General features: G+C 42.9%; 1 pseudogene; it reads right to left on the bottom strand.

The window, feature by feature from the left end:
* LOC139582277 (methylmalonyl-CoA mutase, mitochondrial-like) overlaps positions 1–18,158 on the bottom strand; it is a 58,378-nt pseudogene extending 40,220 nt beyond the window's left edge.
* Positions 18,159–19,162: the final 1,004 nt, after the last annotated feature.

Raw genomic sequence — 19,162 nt, 5'->3', positions numbered from 1 at the left:
GAATTCAGTTGTGCAGCTACTAGGTATCCTCTTTTCCTTCAAATAATTGTCTCACTTCTAAGCCTCAGACTGTTTTGTAACACACACACACACACAGTCTTTCACTTTCCCCTGGCCAGTTTTCACTAGGCCTTTGATGAATGTATGATCCAAACCACAGCTGTGGAAACAGACCTCTAAGACCCTAAATGCTCCTTAATTCCAGGCAGACTTGTGTTGCTATGCTCCCGGGCAGAACACTTAATCCACCTGCCACAGGCAAATAGTTTAATGTGTCTATGTGTTCCACAGTCTGTGTGTGTGTGTGTCTGTGTGAGGGCACTCGCGTGCAAATACATATCCACTTTTAAAAATACATACGTGCATAGTTGGAGCTGCATGTAGGCTATGTGAATTAAATTCGCTAAAACCTCTGAGCACAGCTTGGGCTATATAAATGCATATTCATACCGGGAGGCTGGAACAAAACTTTCCAATTCATAACCAGTTATAAAATAGCCTCTGGGGTAAATTTGAAAGTGAATGAATGCATGAATCCTGAGGGGAAACAGCAAGTCAGAAAGTCGTGCATCAACCATGCCCTCATGGGGTGTATTTAAGCAATAAGGCCCAAGGGGGTGTGGTATATGGCCAATATACCACAGCTAAGGGCTGTTCTAAGGCACGTCGCAACACGTGCCTGGATAGAGCCCTTAGCTGTGGTATATTGGTAATATACCAAAACGACCCGAGGTGCTATTATAAATTGGTTACAAACTTAAATAGAGCAGTAAAAATAAATACTTAGTTAGTCATACCCATGGTATACGTCTGATATACCACAGCTTTCAGCCAATCAGCATTCAGGGCTCGAACCACACAGTTTATAAACGTAGATAAGAGTTGACCAACTCTCTGGTCTTCCTGGTGAGATACTGGGTACACAGACTTTCTTTCCTACCTGTTGATCAGATCCCGGATGTCTCATCTCCCTCTCTAGTGACATTAAAGAACTGGACAGATGAAAGCTAATTCCAGGTAGTACTGTTGACAACCGCCACAATGTTTCCAACTACACAGAGATATGCACAGCAGGAGTGCTTGGTTGTAACAGTCTTCCAGAACTAGTCAAATGCGAATGTCACTTCTGTTTTTAGTTTTTCCTTGAATAACAAATGTAAGCCTATGACTTCACGATACTATCTGGGTACTGCTTCAAGATTTATCAGACATATTCTTTGGAGTGGAAACTGACAGTTGAAAACGCATAAGAGACCACAGTTAAATGTATGACACTAAACCACAGCTCCCTGACTGAAGTTGGACTATTGAGACCACAGTTAAATGTATGACACTAAACCACAGCTCTCTGACTGAAGTTGGACTATTGAGACCACAGTTAAAGGTATGACACTAAACCACAGCTCTCTGACTGAAGTTGGACTATTGAGACCACAGTTAAAGGTATGACACTAAACCACAGCTCTCTGACTGAAGTTGGACTATTGAGACCACAGTTAAATGTATGACACTAAACCACAGCTCTCTGACTGAAGTTGGACTATTGAGACCACAGTTAAAGGTATGACACTAAACCACAGCTCTCTGACTGAAGTTGGACTATTGAGACCACAGTTAAAGGTATGACACTAAACCACAGCTCCCTGACTGAAGTTGGACTATTGAGACCACAGTTAAATGTATGACACTAAACCACAGCTCTCTGACTGAGGTTGGACTATTGAGACCACAGTTAAAGGTATGACACTAAACCACAGCTCCCTGACTGAAGTTGGACTATTGAGACCACAGTTAAATGTATGACACTAAACCACAGCTCCCTGACTGAAGTTGGACTATTGAGACCACAGTTAAATGTATGACACTAAACCACAGCTCTCTGACTGAAGTTGGACTATTGAGACCACAGTTAAAGGTATGCCACTAAACCACAGCTCTCTGACTGAAGTTGGACTATTGAGACCACAGTTAAAGGTATGACACTAAACCACAGCTCTCTGACTGAAGTTGGACTATTGAGACCACAGTTAAATGTATGACACTAAACCACAGCTCTCTGACTGAAGTTGGACTATTGAGACCACTGGTACCAGACTATCTTACACATCACGTCAGCTACTTCCTCCGGGTCTTAAAATTACATCTTCCCTTATTTTTTTATTTAACCTTTATTTAATTAGGCAAGTCAGTTAAGAACAAATTCTTATTTACAATGATGGCCTACCAAAAGGCCTCCTGCGGGGACGGGGGCTGGGATAAACACAAAATCACAGCAAGAGAGACACCACAACACTACATAAAGAGACACCTAAGACAACATAGCATGGCAGCAACACATGACAAAAACATGGTAGCAACAACATGGCAGCAGACCAACATGGTGCCAGCACAAAACATGGTACAAACATTATTGGGCACAGACAACAGCACAAAGGGCAAGATGGTAGAGACAACAATACATCATGCGAAGCAGCCACAACTGTCAGTAAGAGTGTTCATGATTGTAACGGCAGCCTTCCTCCTCTTCACGAGAAGAGAAGGTGTAGCAAGGATCGGACCAACACGCAGCGTAGCCAGTGCTCAACATGTTAATTTAAAATGAAACTGTGAACACTTACAACGATACAAAATAACAAAATGTGGCAAACCGATACAGCCCTATCTGGTGCAGAGAAAATACAAAGCCAGGAAACAACCACCCACAAACCCCAACACAAAACAAGCCACCTATATATGATTCCCAATCAGAGACAACACAAAACACCTGCCTCTGATTGAGAACCATATTAGGCCAAACATAGAACCAGACAAACTAGACACACAACATAGAATGCCCACCCAGCTCACGTCCTGACCAACACTAAAACAAGCAAAACACACAAGAACTATGGTCAGAACGTGACAATGATTGAGTCTTTGAATGAAGAGATTGAGATAAAACTGTCCAGTTTGAGTGTTTGTTGCAGCTCGTTCCAGTCGCTAGCTGCAGCGAACTGAAAAGAGGAGCGACCCAGGGATGTGTGTGCTTTGGGGACCTGTAAAAGAATGTGACTGGCAGAACGGGTGTTGTATGTGGAGGATGACGGCTGCAGTAGATATCTGATAGGGGGAGTGAGGCCTAAGAGGGTTTTATAAATAAGCATCAACCAGTGGGTCTTACGACAGGTATACAGAGATGACCAGTTTACAGAGGAGTATAGAGTGTAGTGATTTGTCCTATAAGGAGTATTGGTGGCAAATCTGATGGCCAAATGGTAAAGAACATCTAGCCGCTTGAGAGCACCCTTACCTGCCGATCTATAAATTACGTCTACATAATCTAACATCGGTAGGATGGTCATCTAAAATCAAGGTTATTTTGGCAGCTAGGGTGAAAGAAGAGCTATTACGATAGAGGAAACCAAGTCTAGATTTAACTTTTGCCTGCTGCTTTGATATGTGCTGAGAGAAGGACAACATACCATCTAGCCATACTCCCAAGTACTTGTATGAGGTGACTACCTCAAGCTCTAAACCCACAGAGGTAGTAATCACACATGTGGGGAGAGGGGAATTCTTCTTACCAAACCACATGACTTTTGTTTTGGAGGTGTTCCGAACAAGGTTAAGGGCAGAGAAAGCTTGTTGGACACTAAGAAAGCTTTGTTGTAGAGCGTTTAACACAAAATCTGGGGAGGGGCCAGCTGAGTATAAGACTATCATCTGCATATAAATGGATGAGAGAGATTCCTACTGCCTGAGCTATGTTGCAGATGTAAATTGAGAAGAGTGTGGGGCCTAGGATTGAGCCTTTAGGTACTTCCTTGGTGACAGGCAGTGGATGAGACAGCAGATGTTCTGACTTTATACACTGCACTCTTCGAGAGAGGTAGTTAGCAAACCAGGCCAAAGACCCCTCAAACACACCAATACTCCTTAGCTGGCCACAAGAATGGAATTGTCTACCATATAAAATGCTTTGGCCAAGTCAATAAAATAGCAGCACAACATTGATTAGAATCAAGGACAATGGTAACATCATTGAGGACTTTTAAGGTTGCAGTGACACATCCATAACCTGAGTGGAAACCAGATTGCATACCAGAGAGAATACTATAGACAATCAATCAACTGACTGGCTTTCTTTAAATCAACTTTTGATAAACAATGCAAAATAGAAATAGGCCTATGACAGGATCAGCTTGATCTACCAATTTAAATAAAGGACGAACAGTGGCTGCCTTCCAAGCAATGGGAACCTCCCCAGAGAGGAGACAGGTTAAAAAGGTCAGAGATAGGATTGGCGATGATGGGAGCAGCAACCTTAAAGAGGAAAGGGTCTAAACCATCTGACCCAGATAGTTTTTTGTGGTCAAGTTTAAGGAGCTCCTTTAGCACCTCAGACTCAGTGACCGGCTACAGGGAGAAACTTTGTAGTGGGGCAGGGGAAAAAGAGGGAGGAGCATTGGGGCTAGTCGCATTAGAAAGGGGTGGGAGATGAGGAAATGTTGGATGGCAAGTTACATACTGTAGGTCAGGGTTCCCAAATAGGCAGCCTGCATATATACTGAACAAAAATATAAATGCAACATGTAAAGTGTCGGTCCCATGTTTCATGAGCTGAAATAAAAGATTGTCCATACACACAAAAATATTGTTTCTCTAAAATGTGGTGAACAAATTTGATTACATCCCTGTTAGTGAGCATTTTTCCTTTGCCAAGATAATCCATCCACCTGACAGGTGTGGCATATCAAGAAGCAGATTAAACAGCATGATCATTACACAGGTGCACCTTGTGCTGGAGACAATAAAAGGCCACTCTAAAATGTGCAGTTTTGTCACACAACACAATGCCACATGTCTCAAGTTTTGAGGAAGTGTGCAATTGGCATGCTGCCTGCAGGAATGTCCACCAGAACTGTTGCCAGATAATGTCATGTTAATTTTTCTACCATAAGCCGCCTCCAACGTCGTTTTAGAGAATTTGGCAGTATGTCCAACCAGCTTCACAAACGCAGACCACGTGTAACGACGCCAGCCCAGGACCTCCACATCCGACTTCTTCACCTGCGGGATCATCTGAGACCAGCCACCCGGACAGCTGATGAAACTGTGGGTTTGCACAATTTCTGCATAAACTGTCAGAAACCATCTTCAGGGAAGCTCATCTGAGTGCTTGTCATCCTCACCAGGTCCTTGACCTGACTGCAGTTCAGCGTCGTAACCGACTTAAGTGATCACCGGCATGCTGGAGAAGTGTGGTCTTCACGGATGAATCCCGGTTTCAACTGTACTTGGCAGATGTCAGACCACGCATGTATGGCATCATGTGGGCAAGCGGTTTGCTGATGTCAACACAGTGCCCCATGGTGGAGGTGGGGTTATGGTATGGGCAGGCATAAGCTATAGACAAACACAATTGCATTTTATCGATTGCAATTTGAATGCACAGAGATAACGTGACAAGATCCTGAGGCCCATTGTCGTGCCATTCATCCACCACCATCAACTCTTGTTTCAGCATGATAATGCATGGCCCCGTGTTGCAAGGATCAGTACACAATTCCTGGAAGCTGAAAATGTCCCAGTTCTTCCATTGCCTGCGCACTCACCAGACATGTCACCCATTGAGAATGTTTGGGATGCTCTGGATCACCGTGTACGACAGCGTGTTCCAGTTTCTGCCAATATAAACCAACTTCACACAGCTATTGAAGATGAGTGGGACAACACCCCACAGGCCACAATCAACAACCTGATCAATTCTATGCAAAAGAGATGTGTTGCGCTGTATGAGGCAAATGGTGGTCATACTGACTGGTTTTCTGATCCAGGCCCCTACTTTTTTTTTAAGGTATCTTTGACCAACAGATGCATATCTGTATTACTGTGAAATCCATAGATTAAGGCCTGTTGGGTTCTCAGAATATGAAATATACTTATTCATGTCACTGAGGGAGAGAGGGTAATGTATAACGTTTACATTATGTCAGGATATGTTATTGTTAGCCATCAGGGATCCTATGGGAGGAGAAGAGACACAGTCTGGTACCAGGCACCCTGACAGCCGTGAGTTGGGGAGGAGTGAGCACTTTGGGGTAGAGGTCAGGTCAGATGAAGTGAGGAAGAACAGATATCACCAAGGTTCTGTCTAGCAACAGGGATGCATTTGTTGTTCGGATGTGTAGGAGGAGACTCAGCCTAGGAGGAACGGCTAAATATCAGTGCTTGTGTGATTTTTTTTTTGTCTAATGCAGCTGTATTGATCCTCTGGGAAGAATAAACTTGGTTAATTGACGCTAGGGGTCAGATTTTTTTATTTTTTTTTAAATAACGTTCCCAAGGTAAATGGACTATTTCTCAGGTCCAGATCGTAGAATATGCATATAATTTACAGATTAGGATAGAAAACACTCCAAAGTTTCCAAAACTGTCAAAATATTGTCTGTGAGTATAACAAAACAGATTTTGCAGGCGAAAACCTGAGGAAATCTAACCCGGAAGTGATTATTATTTTTTTTATCTGTGTTTCATTTCCCGTCTTTCTTCCATTTAAAGGGGTATCAACCAGATTCCTTTTCCAATGGCTTCCTCAGGCTGTGACCAGGCTTTAGACATAGTTTCAGGCTTTTATTTTGAAAAATGAGCGAGATTTTTCAAAACTAGCTCTCCATTTTCTTTCTCTCTTTTATTGAATAGGTTACGGTCCGGTTTAAATATTATCGATTATGTATGTTAAAAACAACCTGAGGATTGATTATAAAAAACATTTGACATGTTTCTACGAACATTACGGATACTTTTTGGAATTTTCGTCGAACGGAAAGAGGCTGTAGTTTTCCGAACATAACGCGCAACCCAAATGTCATTTTTTTGTTATAAAAGTAATATTTATCGAACAAAAATAACATTTATTGTGTAACTGGGAGTCTCGTGAGTGCAAACATCCAAAGATTATCAAAGGTAAGCGATTAATTTTATTGCTTTTCTGACTTTCGTGACCATGCTAATTTGGGGCATTGATTGATACACTCACAAAAGCTTGGATTGCTTTCGCTGTAAAGCATATTTTCAAAATCTGACACGATAGGTGGATTAACAACAAGCTAAGCTGTGTTTTGGTATATTTCACTTGTGATTGCATGATTATAAATATTTGTAGTAATATTTTGCGCCCTGCAATTCAGCGGTTGTTTAGGAAAATTATCCCGCTAAAGGGATCCGTAGCGCAGAGAAGTTAAGCTTTCATAGTGTCCGTAGAGTTTTTTACTCTGAGAATTAAAACCTAACAGGCCTAAGGAATTGATTTCAATTGACTGATTTCCTTATATGAAATGTATTCAGTAAAATCTTTGAAATTGTTGCGTTAATATTTTCTGTTCAGTATATAACATTTTTGTTCTTGGACATATAATAATAGAATCACCATGAAATTAGCTCAGTGATTTTAATTTCTAAAATCTGTTCCCAAGTATTTCCACGCATAAATGGAGGCAAATGTGATTGTATCCAAATGGATTATGTTTTTGTCAAATACTATAAATGTTAGGGATTCTTGGGATACAAATTATTTATAACTATGTTCTGCCCCTCAAGGAAAAATCTGCCCACGGCTGAATGTACTTGGGGACCCCTGCTGTAGGTAATGTCTATATACAGTATATACTCTATATATACACTCACAGTATATATACTGTGTGTGTGTGTGTGTGTGTGTGTGTGTGTGTGTGTGTGTGTGTGTGTGTGTGTGTGTGTGTGTGTGTGTGTGTGTGTGTGTGTGTGTGTGTGTGTGTGTGTGTGTGTGTGTGTGTGTGTGTGTGTGTAGGGCTCTAAACTAACTTTTTCACTGATGGTACTGGTGCTACCAACTTTTTCAGTTGATGGCACCAGCACATGATTTGGTCACACCAATTTCTTCTGATAATAATGACCTGACCTGTCCCATGATGTACCTAGATTCAATACAGAACCAGGCTAGTAATGACTAGCTATTTTTTTAATTAGCATGCCCTTTGCAGGGCTTGACATTCAGGTAAATTTGCCAGTGCCAACTGAAAGCTACTGGCCCGAATGAAAAGACTACAGGCCTGGGAAAGCAGGTAGTCTTACTCTTTAGTCAACATTTAGTTGGGGAGATTTTGGGGGAAAGCCTTTAGAAATGATCATTCAAACAGTGCATGATGACTGGAATGCCCATCGCAAAGATTCAACCAAGACTTTTTGAAAACCTGGTCTGCATACCCATTGCTGTTTGAATAAATCTTGATAATAAAAACAAAAAACTAATTGTGAACCATCTAAAAACAAATTGTGAACCATCTATTAGCTACATTTCTTTCACTGGCACCCTAGCTACCAGTTAAAAGTTGGTGTCACACTGCCAAGTCAAAGGGTCGCAAATGCAAGAATTTTGGTCAAGGGCACAACTTTGGTTTTAGAAGAGGGGGTGGGACATACAGTACCAGTCAAAAGTTTGGACACACCTACTCATTCAAGAGTTTTTCTTTATTTTTACTATTTCCTACATTGTAGCATAATAGTGAAAACATCAAAACTATGAAATAACACATATGGAATAATGTATTAACCCTAAAAAAGTGTTAAACAAATCATTGAGAGTGGCTACTTTGAGATTCTTCAAAGTAGCCACCCTTTGCCTTGATGACAGCTTCACACACTCTTGGCATTCTCTCAACCAGCTTCATGAGGTAGTCACCTGGAATGCATTTCAATTAACAGGTGTGCTTTGTTAAAATTACATTTGTGGAATTTATTTCCTTAATGCATTTGAGCCAATCAGTTGTGTTATGACAAGGTAGGGGTGGTATACAGAAGATAGCCCTATTTGGTAAAAGACCAAGTCCATATTATGGCAAGAAAAGCTCAAATAAGCAAAGAGAAACGACAGTCCATCATTAATTTCAGACATGAAGGTCAGTCAATTCAGAAAAGTGAAGAACTTTGAAAGTTTCTTCAAATGCAGTCGCAAAAACCATCAAGAGCTTTGATGAAACTGGCTCTCATAATGACCGCCACAGGAAAGGAAGACCCAGAGTTAACTCTGCTGCAGAGGATACGTTTTTTAGAGTTACCAGCCTCAAAGTGCAGCCCAAATAAATGCTTCAGAGTTCAAGTAACAGACACATCTCAACATCAACTGTTCAGAGGAGACTGCATGAATCAGGCCTTCATGGTCGAATTGCTGCAAAGAAACCACTACTAAAGAACACCAACAAGAAGAAGAGACCTGCTTGGGCCAAGGAACACAAACAATGGACATTAGACCGGTGAAAATCTGTCCTTTGATCCAAATTTGAGATTTTTGGTTCCAACCGCCATGTCTTTGTGAGACGCAGAGTAGGTGAACGGATGATCTCCACATGTGTGGTTCCCACCGTGAAGCATGGAGGTAGGCATGGAGGTGGTGGTGTGATGGTGTGGGGGTTCTTGCTGGTGACACTGTCTTTCATTTATTTAGAATTCAAGGCACACCTAACCGGCATCGCTACCAAAGCATTGTGCAGCGATACGCCATCCCATCTGGTTTGCGCTTAGTGGGACTATCATTTGATTTTCAACAGGACAAAGACCCAACACACCTCCAGGCTGTGTAAGGGCTATTTGACCAAGAAGGAGAGTGATGCATCAGATGACCTGGCCTCCACAATCACCTGACCTCAACCCAATTGAGATGGTTTGGGATGAGTTGGACCACAGATTGAAGAAAAAACAGCCAAAAAGTGCTCAACATATGTGGGAACTCCTTCAAGACTGTTAGAAAAGCATTCCAGGTGAAGCTGGTTGAGAGAATGCCAAGAGTGTGCAAAGTTGTCATTAAGGCAAAGGGTGGCTACTATGAAGAATCTCAAATCTAAAATATATTTTGATTTGTTTAACAATTCTTTGGTTACTACAGGATTCCATAGTTTGATTGTCTTCACTATTATTCTACAATGTAGAAAATAGTAAAAATAAAGAACAACCCTTGAATGAGTAGGTCTGTCCAAACTTTTGATTGGTACCGCATATATTTTTGTAAATATATTTTTTATCCGGTTGGATAAACACTCCAAACAGCCTAGCCGACTGCTCGGAAGTGTCCGCATGGTCCTAAAGCATACCGCTGCCTCGTTTTGTATCACATTCCAATTATAAAACTTGGGGAGACAAAAATGCAATTTCAGACTGTGCCCTTGGTTTTGGTGGCAGTTTTGAGCCCTGGTGTGTGTGCATGCGTGCCTACCTGCGTGTATCTTCAGAGCGAGCAGTAAAAACTGCATGACATGCATTTTTGAAAGAGCAGCTATGAAATGCGGAGTGGAGAACTGATGCTTTCCAGCACTACCCGCTAGTGTTCGGGGAAAATGTCTATACAGTTACATATCGGGATAATATTTGACGATATATTATATCGTTTTGACAATATCGCAATATTATTTTGTGCTAGTTGTCTATACCTGCACCAAAACGCCAGTATTTCTCCTTAATATCTTGTTCTCCATTTTATTTTTAATTAGGGAATCAATTTGTTTTGGCACTTTCATTTCACTGAATGATGAAACTTCTCATGGCTCCCTCGTGTCCCTCTGCAGCAGACATATGGTGAGCAATATGTTTGGAACATCGAATCAAAAAATCACATATACAGTAGAATCGTGATAATCGTAATACATATCGTATCGGCACCTAAGTATCATGATAATATATTGAGGACCCTGGTAATTCCCAGCCATAATACCCACTAAATTACACCTCGGGCTTATAGGAGGGGAGGGGAGATGGAAGGGAGAAAGAGGAGGGAATAAGAGACTGAGGAGGGAGGGTGGGAGGAGAGAATAAAGGGGGGACAGGGAAGTGGGGAGATGGGAGAAGGACAGAGGTGCACGTGTGCCTGCACTACACAAGTGTGTGTGTGTATTGCTGCAGTACCTGAGTCAATGCGAGCCTGTCTGCGAGCAGCACACTCCTAGATGCGTAGTTTAGGAATGCCTTCAGCCACAGCTCTGGCCATGCCTCCCACCTCCTCGATCTCATTGATAAACTACAAGAAAGGAAAAGACATGTCAATAAACTACACATAGAGGAGACACATGGAAAAACATTTGAAGTACTGAAACAACAGAACACAATCAATACAAACAACCATTAAAATTACAATAAAGGGTGTGCAACCCCATGGGCCCAAGCCCTGACCTCCAAACCCTCACCTTCAGGGCAGTCCTGTAGACATCGTCGGTCAGCGCCTCCATCATGTGTGACCCTCCCCAGGGGTCAGCAACCTTGGGTATCCCAGACTCCTCTTGGATGATGATCTGTGTGTGACGTGCAATGCAGGCGCGCTTCACCGTGGGTAGACCCAAAGCCTCGTCAAAAGAGTTGGTGTGGAGAGACTGGGTCCCTCCGAACACCGCAGCCATCGCCTCGGTCACCGTACGCACCACGTTGTTATACGGGTCCTGGGGAAAACAGAATACAACACAGAAAGGTCACAATAGATTAAATTAGACTAGACTACGTGGTGTAAAGAGACTGTGTGGGACAGGAAGTATCCTCTATCAGCACAGGTGAAGAAATTCTCAGACGACAGCTAAGTTCGATGTTTATTAGATGACATAAGACCAGACGAGAGTGGGTTCACCCTTCATTAATGACTTGGCCACAATCAAAGTTATTGTGTTTGTCCTCCCCCCACCTGTTCAGTGAGGGACCAGCCTGAGGTCTGACAGTGGTTCCTGAGGAGCAAAGACTTGGCCAGCTTAGGTTGAAACTTCTCCTTGATGAGTGTGGCCCACAGCCTCCTGCCTGCCCTCAGCTTGGCTATCTCCATGTAGAAGTTCATATCGATACCCCAGAAGAATGACAACCTGGAGAGGAGACAGAGGGATATAGAGTGTTGTTGTATGTACAAGTACCTGAGTATCAAAGGATTTTTGAAGAACATTTTATTTGGTGTTAACATTACTTGAGAAATAGTTTGACAAATTGAGTGATGTTTGAAGGGACCTGCATTATTGTAGATGTCAGATGGACTAAATGAACGATGGAGGGCAATTCCACAATAACAGAATGATGCAGAGACTGATTGTTCACATTAAACTGCATGTCAAACAAAAAACAATGATTGCAAAGTTAAACAAACCATACAACTCTATGCAAAAGGACAACTTCTAAAAAATGTTAACTGAAAACTTTACAAAAATACAACAGTGCAGATGAAAAGTTTGGTAACAGAATGATGGCACAAACAGCACAAACTTTGCATCTGCTATGTTCTTCAAGTAAATGTGTATTTGTAAAATGTTCAGTGGAAATTGTTAAAAGTAGTCCTTGTGCATAGAGTTGTATGGTTTGTATAATTTGTAATCATAGTTTTTTTCATTGGTTTTTGATTCCCTGAGGTCCTGACAAGATTTTTTTTTTTTATTAAGTTGGAGGAGTTTCTCTTCTGCACTGTTTAACCAATAGAGTAAATGTGGAGGAGGAGTTAAGATCAAGTATTGCCTTATTAATGTCAAAAAACAGAACTCGTGTTTCCATTTCCACTGAAAACCACATGCCTCCTGTTGCATCTGAGCTCGCTGAGAATGCTGTGCAATTGCCCTCGACAAAACACAGGCTGGCTAAAAATCATGGCTAAACGAAAGAACAGTCAATTCACAGCAACTTTAAAAAGGGGGGTATGTCCTTTGACCTCGCTGTCAATCATATGGCTCTACATCAATAACATGACATGAAGCAGCGAGCCAGGAAATCACAGACAACCACTCCAGAAACAACCCATAGATAGCACTTAAGCACCATGCAAGAATGAGGTCCCGGGGACAACACACACGTATGATCTCACTGTGTGTGTTACCTGGGGGCGAACTCGTCGATAGTGAGGCCCAGCTTTCAGCCCAGTACGGCAGTACTCCAGGCCGTTGGCGATGGTGTAGGCCACTTCCAAGATGGCGTCCGCGCCGGCCTCCTGGAGATGGTACCCACTGATGGAGATGGAGTTGAACTTGGGCATGTGCTGCCAGAGGAAACAACAAGTTGGTCATCCAATCAAATCAATCATAATCAATCAATCATGATAGGGAAACAGTGCGTTTCAACATGGCCCTCCTGTGTTTGAGTTACATGCCTGTATCAAGTCAGACATTATTTCCATGGAAATAAGAAGAGGACCTTTACTGTATTTGTGAAGCAGCGAGATACAGAGGACGCTTTACCCTGTTGTAGTTGTTATGTCTTACCTTGGATGTGTAGGCGAAGATATCGGCAATGGCGTGCATGGAAGGTTCGGGGGGGAAGATATAGGTGTTGTGCACCATGAACTCCTTCAGGATGTCATTCTGGATGGTTCCTGTCAGCTTCTCCTTGGGCACGCCCTGCTCCTCCCCCGTAACAATGAACATGGCCAGCACCGGGATCCCTGCCCCGTTCATCGTCATGGAAACCGACATCTTCTCCAGAGGGATGCCATCAAACAGCATCTTGGTGTCCTCCACGGGATCTATGGCAACCCCCGCCATTCCGACGACACCGTGGACGCGGGGGTTGTCGGAGTCGTAACCTCGGTGAGTCGGGAGGTCGAAGGCCACCGAGAGACCCTACTGACCCGCTGGGGGGGGGGGGGGGGGGGGGGGGGTTAGGGTTAGGGGGGGTGGGGTGAGATTATGTATTGTAATGGGAGAGGTGACTGTCTCAACCAAAATTAAGCACTTAAAAATATGCATTTAAAGCAGCAATCAGGAGTTGAAACAATAGTGTTCTTCAAACTTAGGAGGATGAAGAAATTTGGCTTGGCCCCTAAGACTCTCTCAAACTTTTACAGATGCACAATTGTAAGCATCCTGTCAGGCTGTATCACCGCCTGGTACTGCAAATGCAACCGCACCGCAGGTTTCTCCAAAGGGTAGTGCGGTCTGCCCAACGCATCACCAGGGACACACTGCCTGCCCTCCAGGACACCTACAGCACCCGATGTCACAGGAAGGCCAAAAAGATCATCAAAGGCAACAACCTCCCGAGCCACGGCCTGTTCACCCCGATACCATCCAGAAGGCGAGATCAGTACAGGTGCATCACAGCTGGGTCCGAGAGACTGGAAAACAGCTTCTATCTCAAGGCCATCAGACTGTTAAATAGCCATCACTAGCCAGCTACAACCTGGTTACTCAAACCTGCCCTATATACACAGACATGGAATCACTGGTCACTTTAATAATGGAATACTAGTCACTTTAAAAATGTTTACATACTGCTTTAATCATCTCATAGTTATATACTTTATTCTATTCTACTGTATTTTAGTCAATGCCACTCTGACATTACTCATCCTAATATTTCAATATTTCACTTATAGATTTGTGTGAATTGTTAGATATAACTGCACTGTTGGAGCTAGGAACACAAGCATTTTGCTATACCCGCAATAACATCAGTAAAATATGTGTATGTGACCAATAAAATTTGAGCTGATTTAGGCCATCAGTTGTATAATTTGTCAATATACAGTGCATTCGGAAAGTATTCAGACCCCTTGACTTTTTCCACATTTTGTTACGTACCTTATTCTAAAATTGATTCAATTGTTTCCTCATTAATCTACACGCAATGCCCCATAATGACTAAGCAAAAACAGGTTTAGACATTTTAGCAAATTTACATAAGTTTTCAGACCCTTTGCTATGAGACTCGAAATTGAGCTCAGATGCATCCTGTATCCATTGATCATACTTGAGATGTTTCTACAACTTGATTGGAGTACACCTGTGGTAAATTCAATTGATTGTACATGATTTGGAAAGGCACACACCTGTCTATATATGGTCCCACAATTGACAGTGCATGTCAGAACAAAAACCAAGCCATGAGGTCAAAGGAATTGTCTGTCGAGCGCAAAGACAGGAGTGTGTTGAGGCACAGATCTGGGGAAGGGTACCAAAAGAAATGCAGCATTGAAGGTCCCCAAGAATACAGTGGCCTCCATCATCCTTAAATGGAAGAAGTTTAGTGTACAGGCCTCGGTGTAACGCTCATTCCTTCGACGATAAACGCGAATCCGACCATCACCCCTGGTGAGACAGAACCGCGACTCGTCAAAGAGCACTTTTTGCCAGTCATGTCTGGTACAGCGACGTTGGGTTTGTGCCCATAGGCAACGCTGTTGCCGGTGATGTCTGGTGAGGACCTGCCTTACAACAGGCCTACAAGCCCTCAGTCCAGCCTCTCTCAGCCTATTGCGGACAGTCTGACCACTGATGGAGGGATTGTGCGTTCCTGGTGTAACTCGGGCAGTTGTTGTTGCCATCTTGTACCTGTCCCGCAGGTGTGATGTTCAGACGTACCGATCCTGTGCAGGTGTTGTTACACGTGGTCTGCCACTGCGAGGACCATCAGCTGTCCGTCCTGTCTCCCTGTAGCGCTGTTTTAGGCGTCTCACAGTACGGACATTGCAATTTATTGCCCTGGCCACATCTGCAGTCCTCGTGCCTCCTTGCAGCATGCCTAAGGCACGTTCACGCAGATGAGCAGGGACCCTGCGCATCTTTCTTTTGGTGTTTTTCAGAGTCACTAGAAAGGCCTCTTTAGTGTCCTAAGTTTTCATAACTGTGACCTTAATAATTGCCTTACATCTGTAAGCTGTTAGTGTCTTAACGACCGTTCCATATGTGCATGTTCATTAATTGTTAATGGTTCATTGAACAAGCATTGGAAACAGTGTTGAAACCCTTTACAATGAAGATCTATGAAGTTATTTGGATTTTTACAAATTATCTTTGAAAGACAGGGTCCTGAAAAAGTATGTTTCTTTTTTTGCTGAGTTTAGTAAAGTAGAGGGGGAAAAACTTCAATAATTGAACCTGACAGTCTATTTCCAGACAGAACACAAAATGTATTGGTGCCACTCAGCTTCAGAGGACCTGGGTTAATTAAAATTATTATATAATATATCACGTCCCAGAGGACTGGGTGATGTCGCCCTCTGAGACCGACGTGAGAAGGGTCTTTAATCAGGTCAACAACCGCAAGGCCACGGGCCCTGACGGTATTCAAGGGCGCCTTCTCAGAGCATGCACAGAACAGCTGGCAGGTAATTTTCTAAGTCTCCTTGTCCCAGTCTGTAATCACCACATGTTTTAAGATGACCACAATCATCCCTGTTCCTAAGTACTCTAAGGCTTCATGCCACAATGATTACCGCACTGTAGCACTCACTTCTGTAATCATGAAGTGCTTTGAGAGGCTGGTTATGGCACATATTAACTCCACCATCTCAGCCACCCTAGACTCACTCCAATTTGCATACTGCCCAAACAGATCCATAGATGACGCAATCTCAATTACTCTCCACATTGTCCTCACCCACCTAGATAAGAGGAATACCTACGTGAGAATGCTGTTCATTGACTACAGCTCAGCGTTCAACACCATTATTGCCTAAAAGCTTGTCACCAGGCTTAGGACTCTGGGTCTGAGCGCCACCATCGGTGGCTGGATCCTGGACCTCTCCCTCAATGTCAGCAAGATCAAAGAGCTGATCGTGGACTACAGAAAAATGGGGGGGGGGGGCAAGCCCTTATCCACCGACGGGTGGCATTGGAGCAGGTAGACAGTGTCAAGTTCCTCTGTGTCCAAATCACCAAAGACTGAAAGTTTGGCATGGGCCCTCAAATCATGAAAAGGTTCTACAGCTGTACCATTGAGAGCATATTGACTGTCTGCATCACTGCTTGGTAGGGCAATAGCTCCATGCCATCCAGGACCTCTATATCGGTGTGAATAGCAGGCCCGGATAATCGTCAAAGACCCCAACCACCCAAGCCATAGACTATTTTCTCTGCTACCGCATGGCAAGAGGTATCGGTGCATCAAGTCTGACACCAACAGACTCTTCAACAGCTTCTATCCCCAAGCAATACAACTGATAAATAGCTAACAAAATAGCTACACAAACCGAGTTTCCCTTGTATCTTTATTGACCTTTTAGTTCAGTATTCAGTCACTATGCACACTAACAGGGACCCACACACTCACACCGTCATTTGCTCACTAACACATAATACGCACATACATTTATACTGACTCTACACACTGTTTATCTTATATCCTGTTTCCAAGACACCTTACCCCTATACATATCTACCTCCATCAATCCAGTATCCCTGTCTCCTTACCCCTATACATATCTACCTCCATCAATCCAGTATCCCTGTCTCCTTACCTCTATACATATCTACCTCCATCAATCCAGTATCACTGTCTCCTTACCCCTATACATATCTACCTCCATCAATCCAGTATCCCTGTCTCTTTACCCCTATACATATCTACCTCCATCAATCCAGTATCCCTGTCTCCTTACCCCTGTACATATCTACCTCCATCAATCCAGTATCCCTGTCTCCTTACCCCTATACATATCTACCTCCATCAATCCAGTATCCCTGTCTCCTTACCCCTATACATATCTACCTCCATCAATCCAGTATCCCTGCACATGTAAATATGGTATTGGAACTGACTTAAATATTTCTTGTATATAGTATGCTTACTTACTTTATTGTGCATTTCATATTTCTTATTTCTCGTGTGTTTTTTCTTAGTACTACATTGATATTGATTATTGAATTGTTGGGTTTTGAGCTTGCAAGAAAGGCATTTCACTGTACTTGTGCATGTGACATTAAAACTTGAAACATATAACCCCATTTGATCAAACTAGGCAGTACCTTTAATGTTGTCCTGGTATAACTTGTTGCTCTCCTCCACGGTGCTGAAGCCAGCATATTGCCTGATAATCCAGGGCCTGAATGTGTACATAGTGGGGTAGGGCCCCCTAGTGTAGGGGAAGATGCCCGGAAGCTTGTCAGGCTTCATAGCAGAGTCTGCTTTAGTGTAGACGGGTTTGATGTTGAGTCCCTCCGGCGTGCGTCAGATCAGGTTTTCTGGGTTCTTCCCCTTCAGCTGTTTCTTGGCCAGACTGGCCCACTCCGGGTGCAGGTCTACCTCATCCTGACAGAGCGCGGCAGTACGGAACTGTCTGGAGTTTTTCTGTGAGTGTGTGTTGGTGTATGTATGTGTGTGTAAGGAGCAGGGAGCTCCTAGGAGTCGGCGTACAGCCAGAGCTGCACATTTTTTTATGGAATATCTACATAGGCGTACAGAGGCCCATTATCAGCAACCATCACTCCTGTGTTCCAATGGCATGTTGTGTTAGCTAATCCAAGTTTAGCATTTGAAAAGGATAATTGATCATTGGAAAACCCTTTTGCAATTATGTTAGCACAGCTGAAAACTGTTGTTCTGATTAAAGAAGCAATACAACTAGCCTTCTTTAGACTAGTTGAGTATCTCTCTGGTCACTCCCAAAGCCAATTCCTCCTTTGGCCGCCTCTCCTTCCAGTTCTCTGCTGCCAATGACTGGAACGAACTACAAAAATCTCTGAAACTGGAAACACTTATCTCCCTCACTAGCTTTAAGCACCAGCTGTCAGAGCAGCTCACAGATTACTGCACCTGTACATAGCCCATCTATAATTTAGCCCAAACAACTACCTCTTCCCCTACTGTATTTATTTATTTTGCTCCTTTGCACCCTATTATTTCTATTTCTACTTTGCACATTCTTCCACTGCAAATCTACCATTTCAGTGTTTTACTTGCTATATTGTATTTACTTCGCCACCATGGCCTTTTTTTGCCGTTACCTCCCTTATCTCACCTCATTTGCTCACATTGTATATAGACTTATTTTTCTACAGTATTGTTGACTGTATGTTTGTTTTACTCCATGTGTAACTCTGTGTTGTTGTATGTGTCGAACTGCTTGCCTACCTGGTTAAATAAAGGTGAAATAAATAAATAAAATAAAAAAATCTGGAGCATCAGCATTTGTGGGTTCGATTACAGGCTCAAAATGGCCAGAAACAAAGATTACCCAAGAAGGGAACAGGCTAGATGTGTAAATTAGAAATTAATTCATAGGCTGGGCTATTAATCCACCATTCCTATGCTAGCCTATATATTATGCCAAGCACAATATTGGACAAAAGGAGCCTAACGTTACTCTTCAGTCCAAGGACCTTACATGTTCTGTTTAAAGGGTGAATTGGCTCCGCATGCCAAAACTCAATCTAAACATCGATTCTCAATTGCGGTATGGTTCTAGAAAGACAAATTCCTCTATTTT

The sequence above is a fragment of the Salvelinus alpinus genome, chromosome 8 (genome assembly GCF_045679555.1).
Source record: "Salvelinus alpinus chromosome 8, SLU_Salpinus.1, whole genome shotgun sequence".
NCBI lineage: Eukaryota > Metazoa > Chordata > Actinopteri > Salmoniformes > Salmonidae > Salvelinus > Salvelinus alpinus.
Note: the sequence above shows the minus strand (reverse complement) of the source record. Positions and strands in the feature narration are given on the sequence as shown.